This window comes from Oratosquilla oratoria, chromosome 42 (assembly GCF_046742065.1).
Source record: "Oratosquilla oratoria isolate Oo_2021 chromosome 42, ASM4674206v1, whole genome shotgun sequence".
Taxonomy (NCBI): Eukaryota; Metazoa; Arthropoda; class Malacostraca; order Stomatopoda; family Squillidae; genus Oratosquilla; species Oratosquilla oratoria.
Genome location: NC_134818.1, coordinates 14500902 through 14508401, shown reverse-complemented (window position 1 = coordinate 14508401; position 7500 = coordinate 14500902). Strand labels below are relative to the sequence as shown.

The 7500-nt window shown below is 37.1% G+C and overlaps 1 protein-coding gene across 1 annotated transcript in view; it reads left to right on the top strand.

Annotated features, from left to right (window-relative positions):
* LOC143021544 (cyclic nucleotide-gated channel alpha-3-like) overlaps positions 1 to 7500 on the top strand; it is a 451572-nt gene that overhangs the window by 260974 nt on the left and 183098 nt on the right. The gene's annotated exons all lie outside the window — the stretch shown is intronic.

Below are 7500 nucleotides of genomic sequence, written 5' to 3'. Positions count from 1 at the left end.
TGGAGAAATCAGTCGCTTAAAAAGCAACGTAGAATTAATCAATTGCAATTGAATTTTTTATTTACTTATTATTTTCTTTATTATTCATTTGTTTTATTTTTGGTTTATTTGTTTGATTATCTTATTCACTTCTTTATCTGTTGTTTACTTTTTGCTTATCTATTTTCTTTTTATTCCATTTTATCTAATTTTTTATTTGTTTATTTATTTATTTGTTTATTTATTTATCTGTTTATTTATTAATTAATTAATTTATTTATTTATTTATTCATTTATTTATTTATCTATTTAATAATTTATTTATTCATTTATTATTTGTATCTCTACTGATTTATTTATTTACTTATAATAATTTTTTTTATTTGCAATTAGTCATTGTGGTAAATAGGGACCCGATGCCAACCACTTGCCCAAGCTATCCGACCCCTCAGGATCCTCCTCGCAGTTTAACGCTAAACTCCAAGAACAAAGTTAACCAACTTGACACAGTCCAGAAAAATAATCTTGAAATCTGATTTCACTTGAAAGATAATCTTCAAATCTGATTTTACCTGAATCACTGCGGAAGCTTTTGGTCTCGCTGCAGACACTTTACGACGTTTCGAGAAGAAGATTTTTTCTTTTCTTTTTTTCTTTTCTTATTTTTTAGAAAAGAAGAAGAAAGCTGCTGCGAAATTGGAAAGGCGCACAAATGAAAATAAACCCAATTCCAAAGTTCCGACCTTGTTTGTTTAAGAGGGAGGGGGAAGGGGAGGGGGAGGGAAAAGGAGAGGGAGGAGGGAGAGAAGGGGGAGGGGAAGGGGAAGGGAGGGAAAAGGAGAGGGAGGGGGAGAGAAGGAGAGAAGGGGGAGGGGAGTGGGAAAGGGGAGGCGTTTGTATTTGAAAATAGGGTGGGGGAGATGGGAAAAAGGGGGAGTTGAAAGGGAGTGGAGGAGGGGAGCTAAGGAGGAGAGGAAGGGGAAGGGGTAGGGGAAGGGTTGATATTTGAAAATAGATTTGAGAAGGGGGAGGAAAGGGGGAATTGGAATGGGGTGGGGGAGGAGAGGTAAAGGGAAGGTGATGGGGAGGGATTGGTATATGGAAATAGGGTGAGGTAGGGGGAGAGGTGGGGTAGTTAGAGGTGGAGAAGGGGGAGGAAAGGGAGAGATGGAAGGGGGTGGGGAGGGGAAGGAGAGGAAAGGGGGAGTTGGAAGGATGCGGGAAGGGGAGGGGGAGGGAGGAAGAAAGGGGGAGATGGAAGGTGGTGGGGAGGGAGAGGGGAAAAAAGGAGAGGGAAGGGGGTGGGGAGGGGAGGGGAGGAAGGGGGAGATGGAAGGTTGGTGGGGAGAGGGAAGGGAGAAAAGGAGAGGGAAGAGGGTGGGGAAGGGGAGGGGGGAAGGGGGAGAAGGAAGGGGGTGTTGAGAGGGGGAGGAGGAGGAGGAAGCAGGGTTGTGTGTATCACATCTAGATAAGGTTTAGGAAGTTCAATGACGTTGATTTGACATTTTAATTAATTATGAAAACAGCTATAAAGAGAGAACATGACGTCATAGATTTGATGTCAGGATCATCACTGAGGTGACGTCATACATTCTTTGTTTAATGAACCTGTCCACTATCGAATGGATGAACCCATTTGAACTATTTATTTAATTATCTATCTGCTTATTAGATATTTATCTACTCATCTACTTATATTCATACTTATTTATTTATCTTTTATTTTTATTCATTTTTATTAGTCTATTTATTTGTTATTTTCTTATCTATTTATTTATTCATTTATTTATTTATATGTCTATTTTTTTACTAATGGCCTCTTCTGACTTCTAACGCACTTTCGGGTCTCCATTACATCCGGTATTAAGAAAAATCCACACATATTCTACTTTGAACTTCTACTATCTTATCTACTTCCGCCTCTCCTCTTCCCCCCAAAAACAATATAGTAATATGGTTACAATTGAAAAACATTGTTCAACATTCACTTATCGCGAGAACTTGATTCACTTCCTTATTTTTTTTCTTTAGTGTGTGTGTGTGTGTGTGTGTGTGTGTGTGCACCATTCTTCTTAATTAATTCAATCACGGCAGCACTACACCTCGCAGATGTTTCACTTTCCTAATTTTCTTTTCTTGTTCATTCATCGCAATGTCTTACGCTAAGATAATAATGGTAATAATGATGATGACGACGACAACAACAACAACAATAATAACAATAATAATGATGATAATAATATCATCATCATCATCATCATCATCATCATCATCATCATCATCATCATCATCATCATCATCATCATCATCATCATCATCATCATCATCATCATCATCATTATCCACCAATCATTAATCACCAATAATAATGATAATAATAATCAATAGTAGTAGTACGAGTCGTAGAAGTAGCAATAGTAGTAGTAAAGTTGTTGTAGTAATATAAGATTTTTTGGCTATCCCCGTCTTCTCCTTTATGCATGGGGGGGGGGGACAGGGGGGGTCGCCGATTTAATGAAGCGGCCTTGCTGTGGATGTGCTGTGTCTTGCGACACTGCTTCTGACCCAGGGCAGTGGACAAGGTGCAGGGAGGACCCGTCATCCAGGAGGTGCTAAGATGAGAGGGAGGGTGGAGGGGTGTGGAGTGTATTCAGGGATGGAATGGGTGGGAATGATTTTATGCCTTTTACTTTTTGGCTACCTCCCTTGTAAGGGGGAAAAAGCCTTGGTATATGTATGTATATATGTATGTATATATATAATATATAATATATATATATATATATATGTATGTGTGTGTGTGTGTGTGTGTGTGTGTGTGTGTGTGTGTGTGCGTGTGCGTGTGTGTGTATGTGTAAACATTTCTCGTGTTTTCAAAACCCGTATCCCGTTTCTCTTCCCTGTGTGCAAGTCTTACAATTCTTCTCCAGCCTAACTTATGCATTTCCTTTGTTCCTTCCTGTCGTTTCCTGCATTGACGCTTTTGTGTTATTTTGTTTTGTGGTTTTCGGCTCATCTCGTCTATGTGTTCCTTTATCTATTTTCCTTTCTTGTTATCAGTATTGGTATGGGTCTTTATACACATTTGTTTATTTGATTGTTTTATTTTGTTTCGGTATTTTGTTTATTATTTTATTTATTTGTTTGTGTATTTATTTAGTTATTAATTTGTTGTACTTATCTATTTTTTCCTTTTGTCTGATAGTTTCTCCACCATGTAATGTATTATTCTGCTCTACATATCTATTTGCTTATCTATTTATATACTTACCTATTTAATGTTCTTTGGAAATATTTCTTTTGAGACTGATGAGTTTATATATAATCTAAGACGTGCTGATGTACGAGTAAGTGTTTGTGAATGTGTGTGTGTGTGTGCGTGTGTGTGTGTGTGAAAGAGAGAGAGAGAGAGAGAGAGAGAGAGAGAGAGAGAGAGAGAGAGAGAGAAACCTATAAAGCATGTACCCTTTTGAAAGGGTTGACGGATTCCTATAATGCTCTTGGAGCAAATTTCATCAAGTACTATTCTCTTCTATTTTACATAAATCGCGTCGCTGCTTGTCTGCCTTCTTTTCTGATACTTTCATAAATTGTGTACACAGGCTAATATTTTCTGTACCAACGCAGAAGAACCATAAACTTTCTTTTATATTAGTTAACGCATGGCCCTTTTAAAAGAGGCCGTTTACAATCCAGAGTCAGGTCACGCCAACTCTTCCATCATCGACTTTCATCGCCAATAAAAGAGCAACTTTTGACGCCGTCACACTTGATTTACGCGACATTACGTCATCACGTACGGCTTCCGCCTAACCACTATAACGGTCTTTTCTTCCAAAGCCTTCTGTTGTAACTCCGAACCCTCTTCTTTTCATGCACAACCTTCTATCGTAGATCAGAAGACCTCTCCTCTTCATCTAGATTCTAGAACATTCTGATGTTGCTTAGATTCCTTACCATTTTGTTCAGAATTTTCTTTTGTGGCTGAGAACCACCTCCTTTTCATCTAAAACCATCTTCTTTTCCTTCAGAATCTTCTGTTTGACTTAAATCCCTATCCTTTGCATCCAAAGCTTTCTGTTGTGGCTGATACCCTTTTCTTTTTATTCATCACCTTTTATCGTGGCTTAGAACCCTCTCTTTTTCATTCGCAACCTTCTCTTGTGACTCATAAACCTCTCCTTTTTATTCCAAACCTTCTGTCGTAACTCAAAACTCTCTCCTTTTTGTCCAGATTTGTTTCTACTGATTAAGAATCCTCAGCTTTCTGAGTCTCTCTCTAGGGACCTAATGCCCCCCTACCCCATTCTTCCCTCCTCTTCATTTCCTATCACTTGATATTTTTTTTTTTATTAATGTTCTTATTTTGAGTTCTGTTCGACCATTGGGCATTGATGAAAGACAGGGTTGAAACTATAGAAAGCTTGTCTTCTTTACACAAGACAAATGAAAAGAAAGAACCAAAAAATACAGACCCCCCAAATAGTTGCATTACATAACCCAAGGTAATGTTTATACTGCAATATTATACTAAGCATGTGGATATCTGCTTGTGGGTACTTGTCCAATGTTTACACAGTATATTAAAGAAAGTGTATCTGGTCCTTTTGAAATCTTGATTTAAGGCCAAGAATCTATATATAGTGTCTTAGAAACTCTATACTTGTTCCTCTTAATATTATTTATAGAATGATTCTAGAAATTAGAACTGGAAAAACAAGAGAGCAACGTTTATCTAAAGATATGTTCTGCTCGGGTAACCCGCATCATACCTGGTATCATAGTTGGGTAAACGCGTTGGTTAAGTCAGAATTATCAGTCTCTTGCTTTGCAGCTCGAAGGAAAAATTCCCTATTCAAAAACAAAGAATTAGTGTTCTAGGCCATCGTTTGACGATCATCACTGAGCCATGAACGATCATCGTTGAGCGATAATCGCACCGAGACAATTTTTTTTTTTTTTTTTCGTCAACGACGGGTACCATCAAGTTGTAGTCCTACAAGATGAATACTGCCCAAAAACGTTACTTTCATCTGGAGGTGCATCCCTGAGGGCCTGATATTCGGTGTCTGGACCGTCCCCAAATATTTTCAGTCATTTTACCTAATTTGTCTCCACTTTTACTACATAAGGATGGCTGACAATTCGTGAGTACTCCCACCATTACTAATGCAATACAAACAACATTCTTATGTTTTCAAAGATCTGTATGAGTGGGGACCGTTGTTGTTGTTGTTATTGTCGTTCCCTAGACTGTCTGTCCGAGCAGTCCCGTCTCCCCAAGGAATGCTACAGCCGAAACTGGGTTTTCCCACAAATCCTTTATAGAGTGTATGTTGTGTTGTTTGCGTGCATGATTGTGTATAATGCAGTCTTCCATTATGTGTTGTATGGTATGGGGTGAAGTGTTACATCCTGGGCAGCTGTTGGCTACCGTTGTTGGCTACCGTGGGGTGACGGGTCAAAGATCTGTGTGAGTGTCTGGGCGGTAACGGGTCTGCAGTTAGTAAAACTCAGAGAAACTCTTCAGTTTCTGTTCTTTAAGCCTTTTATCTTGTATGGGGCAGAAGAATAAGATCAAATGAAAATGTACAGTAAATTCAAATCGTCCATTTCGTCAACGCTTCACCTCATTTTTTTATTTTCGCTTTGTTTGTATTCTTAAAACAAATCTGTTTCCCTTCAATCATTCAAGGAGAGGAAGAAGGAAAAGATAGGCTGTCGGTTTTCAGAAAACATCTTTCATTCATTTTGGTTTTGTTCTTGAAGACATTCTATTTGCATTTTAAATTGTTTGTAAAATAAAGACAAGAGAGAGCAGTTAAGTTGTCCTTTTACAAAAGACTTAGAGTACATCTTTTATGCATACCATAGATATCTTTAAAAAAAATGATTATCTTAATTCTTGTTAGATTGTTTGGTTGTGATATCATACAAGTATTCAGGTGTAATGAATGATTGCGTTATGAGGTATACCTATAGGACAGATGGGTACAAAATTATATATAGGAGAGAGAGAGAGAGAAAGAGAGAGAGAGAGAGAGGGAATTGACAACATCAAAAGTGACCAAATTTTTACATTGAATGAGAATCAGACAAGAAACAATGGTCTCAAACTCTCCGGAAATAGATTCAATTTGGAAGTAGGTAGAAACAACTTTGCCAACCGTGTAGTTAATGAATGGAATAAACTTCCTGCACAGGTAGTGCAATGTAGTTCAGTTCGAAGCTTTAAGAATCATTTAGATAAATACCTAAGTAAGATGCTGTAATGATTATAATTTATCTTATATTATTTGTTTTTGTTTTGTTATCATTTGTCTGTCTGATTTTAATTTATTATTAGTTATATGTCAATTTATTATTATTTACTATTTACCTGTTTGTTTATTATTTAACTATACCTATGCATTTATTTATGTATTTTATTTGTTATTTACATTATCATAGTTTTTATTTATTATTTTATTATTAATATGATTTTTTTTTTCGCATCCGACCTAGATATGGATCAAAAGGTCTCCTGTCGGCATGCTCCGCCTTTGTAATCCTTTGAGAGAGAAAGAGAGAGAGAGAGAGAGAGAGTGAGAGAGAGAGAGAGAGAGAAAGCGAGAGAGAAAGAGAGAGAGAGACAGAGAAAGAGAGAGAGAGAGAGAAGGAAGAAAGGAGGATAGAGAGAATGTACTATATCATCAGCCTTAATTGGCGTTTCTGTCCTTTGCGACAATATCGCATCGAAGAGGTGGAGTCATGGAGATGGTAAAGTAGACTTAATGAGAGTACAATAACGGAGGGAAAGAAGAAAAAAAATTACCATTACTATTTCATTTTTGGTGCAGTCACCAATCACAACATAACGCTGCATAACTCTAGTCTGTATGAATGTCACTAAAGTTTCAAAAATACCGACGGCGTAAAAATTTAGGGGAGCGAAGGAGAGGATAAATAAAGAGAAGCGAAGGATAGGCTAAATAAAGAGAGAAGGAGGGAAAATAGAAGCAAGAAAAAGGAGATACAGGGAGAGGAAGATATGCGGATAAGAGAGGCGAATCCATCCCAATCCCCCAAGTCTCTACTCCGCCACCCCAGTTTCAAATTTCAAATTAGGAAGGAATAAAGTGGTATATACGAGTATATACATTGCACGTAACTCATGTTTGGATAGTGGCGATTTATGTAATGGCAGTTTAGACATGGGAGGTATTACATGCATGTGTGTGTGTGTGTGTGTGTGTGTGTGTGTGTGTGTGTGTGTGTATATATATATATATATATATATATATATATATATATATATATGATAATGTCATGACAGTCGTATGTAGGATTCGAACCCCCTGCTTTCGGCCACCCGTAAGATTACCTTCACAGAACGACTGTCATAAAAATTATCAGATTGATGTTGCTGTAACTAGCGAATTTCTCTCATATATATATATATATATATATATATATATATGTATATATATATATATATATATATATATATATATAATATGTATATATATAATATGTATATAT